We start from the raw sequence: 17,500 nt of genomic DNA, 5'->3' as shown, positions 1-17,500 counted from the left end.
AGGGGTGGGAAGGAGGGCGGGTGAGGGGTAGGGAAGAAGTGTGATGTATTGTGGTGGTGGTGGGAGTGATCTCTCGGTTGAGAGAGTTGTGGAGAGAGAGAGCGGGGGGTGGGGGGAGGTATAGTCATAAGGAGGAAGAGAGACAGAGAAAAGGTGAGAGAGAGAGATAGAAAGAGAGAGACAGAGGTCGAGACTAGAAGGAGAGACAGAGAGAGACACACACAGAGCGAAAGGCAGACACACACACACACACACACACACACACACACACAACACACACACGATAGGGGCAGAGAGAAAGAGAGACAGAAAAACAGAGAGATGCGCATAGAAAAAGAGACAGAGAGCGACAGACAGAGAGAGAAAGAGAGAGATAGAAAGAGACAGACAGCGACAGACAGAGAGAGAAAGAGAGAGATAGAAAGAGACAGAGAGCGACAGACAGAGAGAGAAAGAGAGAGATAGAAAGAGACAGAGAGCGACAGACAGAGAGAGAAAGAGAGAGATACAAAGAGACAGAGAGAATAGTGACGGAGAGAGAGATACATATATGTGGGGGGAAAAAAGGAGAGAGATCGAGAGAGATGAGGGACAGACAGACAGAGACAGAGAGAGACACAGAGAGAGAGACAGAGAGAGAGGGAGAGAGGTTAAAAAGAGGTGAGACAAAGTTGCGTTCCCTCTTAGATACCCCTTCCCCCTTCTCCCACCCTCCCTCCTTTCCCACCCTACCCATTGCTATTTTCTCCCACCTACTCTGCGAAGGCTGCAGTGACTGTAAGTGCCATGATATTGCTGTCACGGGTTTATTTGGGGATATTTTACTGCTGTTGTGTTTGACATCCGTGTTGACATCGTTATCACAACCATCAGCAGCAGCATCTTCATCGTCGTCGTCGTCATCGTCATCGTCATCATTATCATTAATATTTTGTTTTTCTTCATCGTTGTCAGTAGTTATGATTGAGATCGCTCATTCCTTGCTCCTAGCGATTTCATAGGCAGATGGACAGACAGACAGACAGACAGAGAGAAGTCTGAAGTCTGAATGGTTTATTGTTTAGGCCTTTCTGCCCGTGACAACAGGTGTGTGTGTGTGTGTGGGTGGAGGAGCGGTAGGGGGAAGGGGGAGGGGACTTGTGTTCTGGTATGATCTGATATTCGTTTAATTATCAAGTCAAAAAAGTTAAAACCGTCCACCACCGATTAACAAAAAAATAAAAATACTATGAAACATTTTTTTAAACACCACTATGCATATTGCGTTCTATTTCTGTTGCTCAACTAGTTAAGAGTTCATCTTGCATCATAGTATCCTCATCGGCGAACCTCTATCGGCTTTCCCATCCCATGATTCATGCAGGCTTTCCCCGATTTCAATCCTCCATGATTGTCAGTTCCGTGGAGTCTACCGTCAACACCTGATTCCAAGGCGGCCGCAGTAACGTCCTCGTACACAGGTTCAACGAAACTAATTGTGGGCTCAGCTGATGCACTTTCCCTGACTGACCTGTTCTCATCGCTGTGCCTATAATTCTGTTTCCCCTGTTCTGTGATTTAACGGGTCAGCCTTGCAGTATTCCAACTGCGATGAATTAAAAATATACTTTTTTTCTCTCTGGAAGAACCGCTTTTACATAAATTTTGTAGAATGCCGAATATTTTCATATATTTCTAAGGTGTTTTTGTTGTTGTTGCTGTTGTATTTTTTACAATAATTACGTTACGATATGGTTGTGGTTTGGATTACATGTGTCCCGAGTAAACTGAACCAATGTTAAGTGTTTAATCTAAACATGTATGTAAGCGTTTAATACTGTATGTATCTTTCACACACAAAAAAGTGTCTGAGGGGCGTTCTTTCACAGTATTAAAATTCACCATCGTCGTCTCTTGTATTATTTCTGTATGGCTTTGAGTTCTGATGATGACATGGATAAGTGATATAACGCCTATACTGTGTCAGAGACCAGGCTCTAAGCGTTTTACAAACACGTAGTCACAGTCTGCCTACCTGGGTAGAGACAACTGACGGCTACCATTGGGCGCTCATCATTCGTTTCCTGTGTAATTCAATCCAGTTTCAGTCACGCAAACATACACACTAATACAGATATGCAGCATTTTACGTGCATGACCGATTTGCTTATTTACAGGCAGCCATACTCCGTTGTAGTTTGCAATCCTTTGTTACTGATCGCAAAAGGCTGTGCTTGATATTTTCAAACTTAAACATTTCGGGAAAAAGGTTTAGACTTATTGTATTCAAAATCATCTTTTCCCCTTTCAGTTTTGTTGCCCATGTTAGGCCCCTAAAGACATATTCGTAACAAAAGAGAAGCCCTCACCCAAACTATCGGGATCTTCTCTTTGCTGAACTGAATGTAAAATGAGTTTTCTCCAGACAACAGCCAGGGACAATTAGCAAACTGGATGAACACAACACAGTGTGAAAACAGCAATCACTGGCTGTGTGTACTAACCTCTTCTTTGGCGAACGTTCCTTAGATGAACACGCTCGCTGCTATTGGAGACTCTAGCACAGAACAGCATTTGTATTTGTATTTCTGTTTATCACAACAGATTTCTCTGTGTGAAATTCGGGCTGCTCTCCCCAGGGAGAACGCGTCGCTACACTACAGCGCCACCCATTATTTTGTATTTTTCCTGCATGCAGTTTTATTTGTTTTTCCCATCGAAGTGGATTTTTCTACAGAATTTTGCCAGGAACAACCCTTTTGTTGCCCGTGGGGTTTTTTACGTGCGCTAAGTGCATGCTGTACACGGGACCTCGGTTTATCGTCTCATCCGAATGACTAGCGTCCAGACCACCACTCAATGGCTAGTGGAGGTGGAGAAAATATCGGCGGCTGAACCGTGATTCGAACCAGCGCGCTCAGATTCTCTCGCTTCCTAGGCGGACGCGTTTCCTCTAGGCCATCACTCCACGTTAACACACACACACACACACACACACACACACACACACACACACACATATATATATATATATATATATATATATATATCCTAAACGCATTCACATCACATACATTAAAGAATACTAACGATCGCCCACCCATTTAATACGGCCATCCAAAAGCACTCACAGATATATTTCTCATTTCCCTTTGCAAGTCCGTTTTCATCTGAGAAAAAAAACAGAGAAGTCTTGTGCATTTTCGTGGAGGAACCCGATATTGTTTGCCCACGTGAAATGTGACCTCTTGGTCTGCTGAATTATTCAAGGGAAAGGTCACCCCATTCATCAAACTGTTCACCTTGCTTCTGTCTGTCTGTCTGTCTGTCTCGCTTGCTGTGGCGTCGATAAATGGTAATTCACATTATGTATTGTCTTTTTTTTTTTTAATCTTTCTTTTCTTTTTTCAGAAAAAAGGTGACGAAGCAGAAGCAACAGACGATGCTTATTATATAAAAGAATAATATATGAATATATTGATAGGTAGACAAATAGAGATATAGATAGACAAACATATAAACAAAAGTACATATAGACAGAAATATAGAATGGCTGGACAGGCAAGCCTGTCGTCAAGAAACAGACGGATATAAACAGATACATGAGTGATGATTTGGGTAAAACTCAATGAATTAAGTGTGCATTATCTGAATTATACTATTTTCCCGAACGTCCAATGTTCAGACGGAACTGAATGTTTACTGAAAAGTTTGCGTATTCTGGTATATACAACTATCCTCTATCTTAAGTATGCAAGTTTTACTTGTTCTCAGGCATGAACCTTTCTTTCTGGATCTGGAGTGCTGTGTTTTGTGTATGCGAACGTGAGTTCTCAATGCGGACATGCAGTTTCTGTTTGGAGTATCCTCGTACTCTTATGCTCCAGAGCTTTGTCACATGAGGTTTGGATACGTGCTGAAAGGTCTGAAATTGTGGGTCCTCCAGGCAGCTGGAAGAAAAGAGACAGACAAAATGGATAATATTTGGCCAATTCTTATGTTTGCATACACACACCGGGAGTCTATGTAATATTCAGGGGGTTCGGGTGTGTGTGTGTGTGTGTGTGTGTGTGTGTGTGTGTGTGTGTGTGTGTGTGTGTGTGTGTGTGTGTGTGTGTGTGACTCGACTCGACTCGACTTCATTTATTGTCATAAAATCCCGAAGGATTTAAAGTCACAACAAAGAATCAAAGTATTAAAGTAAGAAATAGTTATCTAATACGCATGCAATGTGTGTGTGTGTGTGTGTGTGTGTGTGTGTGTGTGTGTGTGTGTGTGTGTGTGTGTGTGTAGTGTGTGTGTGTATGTGTGTGTATCTCTGTGTGTATACATGTGTGTGTGTGTGTGTGTGTGTGTGTGTGTGTGTGTGTGTGCGTGTGTGTGTGTACATGAGAGTGTGTGTGTGTGTGTATGTGTGTGTGTGTGTGTATCTGTGTGTGTATACATGTGTGTGTGTGTGCGTGTGTGTGTGTCTATGTGTGTGTATACATGTGTATGTGGTATGTGTGTGTGTGTGTGTGTATACATGTGTGTATGTGTGTATACATGTGTGTATATATACATGTGTGTGTGTGTGTGTGTGTGTGTGTGTGTGTGTGTGTGTGTGTGTTAAAGTTAAAGTTAAAAAACAACAACAACAACAACAAAATAGAACAACAACCCCGAAACACTCGGTCGCTACAAAATTTGGTTTTATCAAACACAGAAATAATTTCCAGTCATATCAGTACACAAGTTGTCAATCTTCCGGGTTGATCCGGATTGATCCGGATTTCAGGATCGTGAACGTAACACGTTCGTTTACTCCCCTGTCCTTTAACTAGTTCCCACATCCGGATCCACAAGATATTATTAGCCTGGTTAGGTAGTTTATGCTTCGTTGTCAAATCATGTGATTAAATGTAACCTGGGATTTTTTTTTTCTTACAGGCAGTTAACAGAACAGGAAAAGCAGATCTGGACAGAACACATTCATTGACCTTTGCATCAGAGACGTGTCTACTGCGTGTTAATATTTTAATAGGGTACGGATTTAACAGGAATGGGCATACTGAAAAGTTGAGACGTCAACGAAGGGAGCTACCTTGATTGAACACACACACACACACACACACACACACACACACACACACACATACACACACACACACACACACACACACACACACATATATATATATATATATATTATATATATATACACACATACACAGAGACAGGGACAGAGAGAAGTTCTTCCGTCAGATTTATTACTGGCAAAAGCTGGTGAACGGTCTCCCACACAACAGGCCAAGAGATATAGTTCAAAGGCCTCACTTTAGCAGAACGATTTCAACACTGACAGCAGTGTTTACTTTCAGTCAACATGGCTTTCTTCGACGAGGTCTCAACTACAAATGTGTATATATATATATATATATATCTGTGTCTGTATATGTATATATATATATATATATATATATATATATATATATACATATATATGTATGTATGACTCCATTATGAAAACACACACACACACACACGCACACACACACACACACACACACACACACACACATATATATATATATATATATATATATATATATATATATATATATATATATATATATATACAGACACAGAGAGAGACAGAGAGAAATAAAAGCAACAGCAATCTATTCATGCCTTTAAATGATACTCGGCAAACAATACAGAAGTGTGTGTGTGTGTGTGTGTGTGTGTGTGTGTGTGTGTGTGTGTGTGTGTGTGTGTGTGTGTGTGTGTGTGTGTGTGTGTGTCCGGTCGCCAACAAAACAACAAACACATATTATAAATGTGGTAGCCTGTGTTTGTTAGTGTTTGTGACGTTGTGAGTCATGCGCATTCGCATGTGCTCAGTGTGTGACTCTGTCTGTCTGTCTGAGTGAATGTGTGTGTGTGTGTGCGTCTGTTCATATCTGTGCCTGTGTCTGTATGTGTCTGTCTGCCTGTGTGTCTGTGTGTGCATGCCCGCACACACCAATGCACTCATGCACATGCACGAGGTGGCTTCACACCAGTCTCTTCACGTGGGAAGAGTTCCTAACCACAAACCCCTGCCATCCCCCCCACACCCCCTTACCCCTCCCCCTCCCCTCCTCCGTCGCACCCCCCAGACTATGGTCCACAAATCAGTGACATTGACATTCTAGTGCTGTTCCTTCATCACTCAATGCCAAGGCCGGAGCCAGTCGACTAAGGGGGGAGCAACGCTATGGTACTAATGGCTAAGGCGTAAGAGTGGTTTTTCCCTTGAGAGAGACATTTGTTTCCATGATAAACGAAATCGACTTTGTGAGTGTGTGGGTGTTGGGGGGTTGCTGGGGCGGACGCAAGATACAGTCACCGGGCAAGAATGACAAATGATGTCTACGCGGTGAAAGTCTTATTGTTTTATACTGCTCATGACAATTTTTTTGTTATGTCTGTTTACCAAAGTTTTTTTTTTTTTTTTTTTGAATTTTTTTCTATGCCAACGACAAAAGAAAAACAATGTAAAAAAAAAAAGGTTGTGATTGACCCATTGCTTACCATCAGCATCATCAACATCACCATAATGACCATCATTATCATCATCATTACCATAACTACCATTCATATAATCTAAATCATGCTTGTTCATGCTAATTTGAAGGTACGCAAAAATCACACAAAGCATGTGCCGAAGAGATGCACAGAGAGAAAGAGAGAGAGAGGGGGGGGGGGGGTTGGGGGGGGGGGCAGACACAGAGACTGACACAGAGACAGAAAGACAAACAGACAGACAGAGAGACAAATCAAGATAGAGAAAAACAAACAGGGAGAGTCCGGTTAATACGAGAGACAGACAGACAGACAGAGACAGAGAGACATAGACACAGAGAGAGAGAGAGACAAAGACAGAGACAGAGAGTGAGAAGAGGCAGACAGACAAGCAGTCAGGCAGGCAGGCAGACAGGCAGACAGACAGCTAGGCATTTAGACAGACAAGCAGGCAGGCAGACAGACCGACATGAAGGCAAGCAGACAGACAAGCAGGCAGGCAGGCAGACAGACAGGCAGACAGACAGGCAGACAGACAGACAGGCAGACAGAAGGGGGTCAGAGAGCTGTTCAGACAACATCAAGTCGGGGAAGAAGAAGACAAACGTGACTGCAGGAGTCTTCAAAACAAAACAAAAAAAAGTTTATAAAAAACCTTTTTGGTGGTAGACGAATCCTCTTTGTTTAGTGGGACACGACATTTCGAACCATAGGCCCGTTGTCAAGTGATGAAAAGACGGCAGTGTGGACAGGAAAGCCTATGTGAGAATTGGGTGATGGAGACATCTCACTACTTTCTGTTTTGATGGACCATGCATACTGAACACTTGCTGATCACCATTCAGTGCAATACATGCTCACACACACACACACACACACACACACACACACACACACACACACACATACATGAAGTCCCTTATTAATTAAAACCGTTCAGATCTATGTCCTCTCACAAACAACAAGACGACCACAAAGACTGACCTACTTGTTATCTTCTGTATCACAACTATCACTGCAGACACGGGGCGAAACGATGTTGATCCACAACACGGTGAGTACGAGGCTATAGAGTGGTCATGATGACCAACACTGCACAGTGCTATCCCCTACCCACAGCCCATCATGATGTGATCACTATTCTGCTGTCTCCAAGACAGGGACGATAATCATCATCAACAGTTCCTTCCCTTTGGTTCTTCCAGCATGTCCTGTTTTTTGGTGTGGTTTTTGTTTGTTTGTTTTTTTGTGTTTTTTTTTTGTTTTTTTTTTGCGGGGGGGGGGGTAGAGGGGGGGGAGGTTGGAGGTTCTTTGTCGTTGTTGTTGTTTTTTTTTTGCTTTTGTTTTTTGTTGTTGTCTTTTTGGTTTGTTTGTTTGTTCTGTTTGTTTGTTGTTGTTTTGTGTGTGTGTGTGTGTGTGTGTGTGTGTGTGTGTGTGTGTGTGTGTGTGTGTGTGTGTGTGTGTGTGTGTGTGTGTGTGTGTGTGTGTGTGTGTGTGTGTGTGTGTGTGTGTGTGTGTGTGCATCTCTCTGTATATGTTTCTCTTTGTATACGTCTTTTTCTTTCCATCTCTATCTGTGTCTCTATCTGTATATGTCCATGTCTCTCTCTGTCGCTGTCGCTTTCTTTCTATCTCTATCTCTGTCTCTCTCCCTTTCTCTGTCTCTCTGTGAATGCCTCTTTCTTTCTATCTCTGTCTCATTCTCTCTCTCTGTCTCTCTGTCTGTCTGTCTCTCTCCATTTACATCGGTCTTTAACTTTACTTCAGTTGAAAAAAACAACAACAAAAAAGCAAGATTACTGTATTTAGAAAGGGATGATATTTGAACATTGGTGATAAATGAACTTACAACGGAATACATATGCCAATTAGTAATACATATATAAGAGCGAAAAACGTTTCAGCATAACATGTAAAGACTTTGCCGACAGAGCCAAGCATGCATTGTTATGTATCATGCACAAATTATCAAGACTAGAAAATCAGTCTTTTGATTTATTTATAAAATTATTTTACTTTCAGATACAACCTATTTCATAGTATGGGGCTGAAATATGGGGTCTCTGTGAATCAGCAATTCCTTGTGGAAAATTCATTCATTTACTTTCAAGAAATTCCACGGGGTGACTATGCAAACTCACAGTGATGTAGTTTATGTTTGAATCAAATCGATGCCCATTATCTATCTATCTATCTATCTATCTATCTATATATATATATATATATATATATATATATATATATATATATATATATATATATATGTGTGTGTGTGTGTGTGTGTGTGTGTGTGTGTGTGTGTGTGTGTGTGTGTTGTTGTTGTTGTTGTTGTTGTTGTTTTTTCCCATTAAATATATTTCTCTACCGATTAAAAGTATCGCGTATGGAATATGTAAGACTGTCAAACACAACTTAAGCAATGTTGAATTATTTGAATTTTAATGGTAAAATAATTCGTGTGTCAACAAAATTGGGTAAAAAAACTACTGTAGATGGAATTTGCATACGTGTGGTTAGATCCGCGAGTAGAAGAAACACAGAGATTTATTCGCACACTTCGTTCAAGACTAATGAGAACAATTAACTGTCGTCGGAAAAAAAAAAAATCTCGTATTCAAGATCGTGCTTTGTTTGCTTTTTTTTTTTTTTTATAGATACGTTAATTTGACACACTGTGTTTCTGTTTATTTACCTATGAGCATGGATTAATTCCAGTTCTGTCGTCCGGCAAAAGTTTGTAGGATCATCCACTCTGACAGGAAGACAAATGTGTAGACAGGCTGTTAATAGTCAACGCTTCAACAATTTACCAAGAAACGAAAGAATCTGTGATAAATGTTCCACTACCGACATTGCTGATGAGTTCCACTATTTGTTTGTGTGTCCTTTCTTGCAAACTGACAGACGAAAGTATCCACCTCGATATTATAGAAACCGCCCAAACTCCCTTAAATTCCACTTGTTGTTTCTGAAAAAAAAAAAACCCAAAAGAATATTGTTAAAACTGAAAGCATTTGTCTCTTCTGTTCGCAGTTCCTTTCGGTAAAGCTACGTCTGTTTCAGTTTCAGTTTCAGTAGCTCAAGGAGGCGTCACTGTGTTCGGACAAATCCATATACGCTACACCACATCTGCCAAGCAGATGCCTGACCAGCAGCGTAACCCAACTCGCTTAGTCAGGCCTTGAAAAAAAAAGAAGAAAAAAAAGGTGAATAAATAATAGATAAATACATTAAAAAAATAACTACTACTACTACTAATATGTATAAGGCGCAAAAACTTGATGAAGTCAACTATAAGCGTACAGAAATAAATAATGTTTTTTTTATTAAAAAAAAGTAGTATTAGTAAATAGATAAATAAATAAATAAATAAATAAAAAAGACAACAATGATGATAAATAAGCAAATAAATGTAAAACGTGGAGACACACATTCACACATACACCCACATATGCATAACAGATATGCACCAAACATACAGTTTCACAGATATGGAAGCACAGTGAAATACACATAAACGTACATGAGCCCCAACACAGACACACACACACACACACACACACACACACACACACACACATTACCCTGCACCTCCTCTACCCCCCTCCTCCACACACTCATTTCTAGGCTACGTATCGCAGCTTCCACGGCACACACACAAACACAAACACACACATACACACACAGATGTGAACCCTTACTTGTACAAGCACACACACATACGCCCATATCCCCTACCTCCAACCCCACACATATATACAAAGATATATATATATATATATATATATATATATATATATATATATATATATATATACATACACACACACACTCGCACGTTCCAATATTCCGTTGCTCCCACAGTGTAGGCATGCATAAACACACATACCTCATCATCTACCCCCCCTCCCCCCGCACCCCCTCCCCCACACACACACATACGCACATGCACAGAACTCTCCTGACACTTGTGTACACTTACACCCTCGCGCATGCACAAACGCACTCAAACACACAGACACACACATACACACAAACACACACGCACAGAGGCTGCCACTGATTGGCCGCAAGAGGGATGGGAAAAGATCTCTGATGTCAAGAACGTGGCGTCTAGTGTGTTGCTCAGTCTGTTGTATTTGGAAAAGCCCACAGAGACTCTGTTCCGTTTTAAAGAAATTTGCTACGTCTGTGGTTAATGAATGAGGATGAATTATTCATCAACGTATGTTGGTGGTGCCTATTGGTTTTTTGTTTTTTCCTCTTTGTTCTTTTGACATCACCCTTATTGTTTGTATGGTATATCTAAAATATGTATGTATGTAACGTTTCGATGCCCCCAGGGGGCACAAGAAATAAACTGTTTGCCTTGCCATGCCTTGCCTTGCCCTGCCTTGCCTTGCCTTGCCTTGCCTTGCCATGCCATGCCTTGCCTTGCCCTGCCTTGCCTTGCCTTGCCTTGCCTTGCCATGCCTTGCCTTGCCTTGCCTTGCTTTGCCGTGCCTTGCCTTGCCCTGCCTTGCCTTGCCTTGCCATGCCTTGCCTTGCCCTGCCATGCCTTGCCTTGCCTTGCCATGCCATGCCTTGCCTTGCCTTGCCTTGCCCTGCCTTGCCTTGCCTTGCCTTGCCTTGCCTTGCCCTGCCATGCCTTGCCTTGCCATGTCTTGCCTTGCCTTGCCTTGCCATGCCATGCCTTGCCTTGCCTTGCCTTGCCTTGCCATGCCTTGCCTTGCCTTGCCCTGCCTTGCCTTGCCTTGCCTTGCCTTGCCTTGCCTTGCCTTGCCTTGCCTTGCCTTGCCTTGCCCTGCGTTGCCCTGCCTTGCCTTGCACTGCCTTGCCTTGCCATGCCTTGCCTTGCCTTGCCATGTCTTGCCTTGCCATGCCTTGCCTTGCCTTGCCATGCCTTGCCTTGCCTTGCCCTGCCCTGCCCTGCCTTGCCTTGCCTTGCCTTGCCTTGCCTTGCCATGCCTTGCCTTGCCATGCCTTGCCTTGCCTTGCCTTGCCATGCCTTGCCTTGCCATGCCTTGCCCTGCCTTGCCTTGCCATGCCTTGCCTTGCCTTGCCTTGCCATGCCCTGCCTTGCCTTGCCTTGCCTTGCCTCGCCTTGCCTTGCACTCAAGGCCTAACTAGCGCGTTGAATTATGCGGCTATCAGGCATATGGATTCGCCCGAAGGCAGGCACGCTTCCTTGAGGAAACTGAAACTGAAGCTCTTTCTCTACCCCTCTCTCAGTCCATTTGATTTATTTTGATATGGATACTTATATAGTGCCTTTCTTCGGCCAGAGACCAAGCTCCAAGCGCTGTACAAACTCAGGGTTATTTGTGCGACAGGCTGCTGGGCAGAGCCGACTGACAGCTGCCACTGGGCGCTCATCATCCGTTTCCTGTGTCATTCAAACAGATTTCAGGCACGCACATGTACACACTCAGACAGACAACTATATATATCTCTCTCTTATCTGTCTATGTCTGGCTGGCTGGCTGGCCGTTTGTCTGTCTGTCTGTCTTTCTTTCTTACCTGTAGAGTGGTGGTCACTACTGTGATTCTTTTTGCAGAAAGACAGAATGAAAAAAAAGGAAGTAGAATAATTGAAATGATGGCTTCAAGTAAATGAGATGGATGAACTGAGATATAACAAACTGAAAACAAACAAACAAACAAAAAACATTTAAAGATCAAACTTTTAGAAAAAAAACACCACAAAATACAAACAAACAAACAAAACAACCAAAAAAATATGAAATATTTCAAGATAGGATCAAGTGAATCAAACCAAAGAAAATAAAACAAAACAGAATAAAATCATATGAAACAATACCAAAAAGACAAGAAAATAAAACAGAAATCAAACGAAAGATAAGAATGGAAAAAAAACACCAAAAAAAAACAACCGACATCGTTAAAACGAAATACAATAGAATTAATGACAAAATAAAATGAAATAACATAGAATAAGTATCGTAGCCAGTGTATAAAAGATGATACACCGATTGAAATAACCTGTCATCTTACGTTTTTTTTATTTGCATTTATGATTATCTGTTCATTCACCATTATACATTATTTTATTCTGTTCTATTTTATCTTAACTTATTTCATTTCATCTAAAAGTTACTTTTATTTCATTCTATCATATTCTATGTTTTTTCTTTCATATCTGCTGCACTCTCATTTTTTTTACAAATATATCTATCTATCTATCTATCTATCTATCTATATATATATATATACATGTGTGTGTGTGTGTGTGTGTGTGTGTGTGTGTGTGTGTGTGTGATGATATTTTATATGTGGATATATACAGACAGACAGACAGACATATAGATAGACAGATAGATAGATAGATAGATAGATAGATACATGTGTGTGTGTTTGTGTGTGCGTGTGCACGTGCGCGCGCGTGTGTGTATGCAAGTGCGTGGGTGCGTGCGTGCGTTGCCATACGTGCACAAGAGCTTATCCGTGACAAAACTGCATTGTGGGCAACTTTGCAATGTGATCTCAAAACTTTCCAGTCAACAGTTGTTTTATTTTATTTTTTTCTCCATTTCTTCACCACCACCCCTCTCTCTGTCCCACGTAAACACCCCCTGCCTTCAACAACTCATCCCTCACACACACACACACACACACACACACACACACACACACACACACACACACACACACACACACACACACACACACACACACACACACACACACACACACACACACACACACACACACACACACACACACACACACAGCTCGCTATCAAATCGCTGCTTGTTTCCTGCAAGTCTTCGGCAATCCATCTTTTCTTCAAAAAGATATTGCATTTCTGATGCCTCTGTTGTTGTGTGTTTCGTGATTTTTACTTTTCTTTTCTTTCGTGTATTCAATCTCTGATTTATTCCGCCAGCGTTTTATTTCGTGATATCAGTTTTCTGGACACCAGTTTTCTTCTTCTTCTTCTTCTTCATGGTTGAATGTCTTCTTCTTCTTCTTCTTCTTGGTTGAATGTCTTCTTCTTCTTCTTCTTGGTTGAATGTCTTCTTCTTCTTCTTCTTGGTTGAATGTCTTCTTCTTCTTCTTCTTCTTCTTGGTTGAATGTCTTCTTCTTCTTCTTCTTGGTTGAATGTCTTCTTCTTCTTCTTCTTCTTGGTTGAATGTCTTCTTCTTCTTCGTCTTCTTCTTGGTTGAATGTCTTCTTCTTCTTCTTGGTTAAATGTCTTCTTCTTCTTCTTCTTCTTCTTCTTCTTCTCCTTCTTCGTTTTCTCCTCCTCCTCCTCCTCCTCCTCCTCCTTCTTCTTCTTCTTCTTCTTCTTCTTCTTCTTCTTCTCGTCTTCCTCCTCGTCCTCCTCCTCCTTTCTCTTCTCGTCCTGTTTCTGTTTCTTCATCTATTTTTGGTACAGCAGCAAACCAAATACGAAGTTGATCTCTGTGGTTGGCGGGTCATGTGACGATCGCTGTCTGACTTGGAGAGAGAAAGAAGGAAGACAAAAGAGCGGTCAAGAGACAGACTGGCGGTAGGCATGCTATTTATTTTTCATTCAATCTTATTTCTTTCTGCATTGTATGATAAACTAACTAACAAACAAACAGAAACATGCCTACCCTTTATTTCACCATCTTTTTTTATTTTATTTTTTTCTTCTTCTTCTTCTATTTCTCTCCCCTCCCGTCTTACGACACATACATTGTAGATCGTGGATGAGCATGTTGGAGTAGTGCTTTATTATGATTATGATGACAATTATCATTATGATTATGATGATTATTATGATTATGAGGAGGAGGAGGATGTTGATGATGACTATTATTATTACTATTATTATTATCATCATCATCATCATCATTATTATTATTATTATAGTTGTTGTTGTTGTTGTTTTTAGTAGTAGTAGTAGTAGCAGCAGCAGCAGCAGTAGTAGTAGTAGTAGTAGTAGAATCCTCCTCCTTCTCCTCATGATAATAAAGATAGTAATGATGATGATCATCATCATCATCATCGTCGTCGTCATTATCATTGTGTAAGCTTTCTGTTCCAGTAGTGGCGTTCTCTCGCGTTTTCCTCAAGAATTCAAACGATCCGTGCATGCCTATGTCTACTGTGTGAGCGCGCACGTGTTTGCGCAGGTGATTGCAACGACCGGTAATTTGCTGTGCGCATGTCCGTTCGCATACCAGTCTTCCTCCGGTGCACACAGTCACAAGAAAGCACCCTGTGGCCCCGTGGTTCATACCCGGAACAGATCTGAACTTTCACACCCCTTCCCACCAGACTGCGGACATAACCAGTCAGTGACCACTTGACACTCCACTGTTGTCCCGTCATCACTCACTGCCAATGTCAGGGCCAGACCACCAAGGGAGAGCGCTCTGGGTACGAACGGCTGAAACGTTGGAGTGATGTCCCTTGGGAGTTTTACTTTTCCTTTTCCCCCTGTGTTGTTGTTGTTTTGTATTGGGGTGGGTTTTTTGTTTTGGTTTAGTTTTTTGGTTGTTTTGTTTCCTGTTTTGTATGAAATGTTTCAGACATAGGCAGTATGACAAATTATGTCTAGGAATGGATTTTTCTGGACAACTTATGGGTAACAATAAATAAAAAAAAAAATTGGCATCGTGTATCAACCTCATTGTGTTAAAACATCAAAGGGGAAGATCGTTCATTTATTTATGTATAGTCTGTTCATCTAAGATGATGATATCTGACTGCAACAACAACAACAGCAAAACATTAACAAAACAATATTGCACCTTCTGATTAGATTCTGAATGTTAACCACATAGAGAGGGAGGGAGAGAGAGAGAGGGGGGGGGGGGGGAGAGAGAGGGGAGGGGGGAAGGGAGAATCAATTATCAGGCCAAGGCTCAGCAAGAAAGGGTGAGAGATCCATTACTGAATTTTAAAGAAACAAAGACTAATTTCTGCAAACAATTATTGAACATTACAAAGCTAGTTATGAGTCTCGAGGTCACAAATTATCTATACTTGAAAGCCTGGAGAGAGAGAGAGAAAGGAGAGAGAGAGAGGGGGGAAGGAAAGTTAGGAGAGGGAGAGAGAGCACGAGAGAGAGAGAGACAGAGACATAGACAGAGGCAGAGAAGGGTAGAGAGAGAAATGAGAGAGAAATGGTCAAGAGTAGGGAGAAAGAGAAAGAGACAGTTTCAGTTTCAGTTTCAGAAAGAGACAGACAGAAAGAAAGAAAGAAAGACAGAGAGTGAAAGAGAAAGAGAGAGAGAGAGAGAGAGAGAGAGAGAGAGATAAACAGACAAACAGACAGGCAGACAGGTAAGAAACACAAGGAAAACAACAACGCCATCTTGTTTAGAGAGACAGAGAGAGAGAGAGAGAGAGAGAGAGGCAGACAGGTAAGGATCACAAGAGAAGAAAGAAAGAAAACAAACAACAACATCTGTTATGTCAGGTCTTTTAAAACAATCACAAGACAGGACCACACAGACTGATTACACAGTCGGAGATGGAACCATCAGAAAACGTGATGGCGCGATCAATGATCGTAAAACAACTACTACACAACAGCAACAGCGACGACAACAAGGACGATGACGACAGTTTCAGTTTCAGTTTCAGTTTCAGTAGCTCAAGGAGGCGTCACTGCGTTCGGACAAATCCATATACGCTACACCACATCTGCCAAGCAGATGCCTGACCAGTAGCGTAACCCAACGCGCTTAGTCAGGCCTTGAGGAAAAAAAAAGGTGAATAAATAATAGATAAGCTTACACAAATAAATAAATAAATAAATAAATAATAACTATAATGTAAAAAAAAAACCAACAAAAAACCAAAAAAAAAACCCCAAAAAACACACACGCAAAAAACAACGCAATGATGAATACATGCGATAGGGAATACTGCAGCTAAGCTACATTCTTGTCTGAGCAGAGCTGATGACGTTGTCAATACTCTACAGGCCAGAAACGTGGAACTGCACCACCAACGATTCCTTCCCTTGGTTCTTTCACCATGTCGCGGTTATTCCCCCCTCCCTCTTGTAATTCCAGTCGAAGCAGTACTACTTGTCAGCATCCACCGCCCCCCCCCCCCCCCATCCCTCCCCCCCCCCCCCCCCCCCCCCCCCCCCCCCCCCCCCCCCCCACCCCCACACACACACCTTCTGAACTCTAGAAATGGCCTTGGCTTTCTCATTATCACCTTTGTCTTTGTCCCCCAAATGATCTACGTCTGTTACTGTCTTTGTCTTTTTTTCTTTTTTTTACCTTCGCTGTCTCTGTCTATTTGTCAACCTGTGTCCTTCTTGTTCTACCTATTTCGTCTCTCTCTCCTTCTCTCTCTGTGTCTGTCTCTGTCTCTGTTTCTTTCTCTGTCTGTCTCTGTTCCTCTTTTTGTCTCTGTTTCTGTCTCTCCCTCACTCTCTCTCTCTCTCTCACTCCCCCTCCCTCTCTCTCTCTCTCTGTGTCAATGAGTCTTTCATAATCTCTCTCCCTCTCTCTCTCACTCTCTCAATGAGTCTTTCGTAATCTCTCTCTCTCTCTCTGTGTCTCTCTCCGTCTCTCTCTGTCTCTCTCTCTGTCAATGCGTCTTTCGTAATCTCTGTCTGTCTGTCTGTCTGTCTGACTCTACCAATTTCAGTGTCCCAATCTCTTTTTGTCTCTATGTCTCTGTCTCTGACTCTGTCTGCCGGTCAGTCTGTCTGTCTGTCTTTGTCTCTCTGTCTCTGTCTATCTTTCTTTCCCCCTGTGTCTCACAAGTACCCACCTCTCTCTCTCTCTCTCTCTCTCTCTCTCTCTCTCTCTCTCTCTCTCTCTCTCCCTGTTTCTCACAACTACCCCCCCCCTCTCTCTCCCTGTGTCTCACAGCTACCCACCCTCTCTCTCTCCCTGTGTATCACAAGTACCCCCCTCTCTCTCTCTGTGTCTCACAAGTACCCCCCCTCTCTCTCTCTCCCTGTGTTTCACAAGTACCCCCCCCTCTCTCTCTCTCCCTGTGTTTCACAAGTAC

Source organism: Babylonia areolata, chromosome 34, assembly GCF_041734735.1.
Source record: "Babylonia areolata isolate BAREFJ2019XMU chromosome 34, ASM4173473v1, whole genome shotgun sequence".
NCBI classification, from domain to species: domain Eukaryota; kingdom Metazoa; phylum Mollusca; class Gastropoda; order Neogastropoda; family Buccinidae; genus Babylonia; species Babylonia areolata.
The sequence above is the reverse complement of the archived record's forward strand: the minus strand, read 5'-3'. Positions refer to the sequence as shown.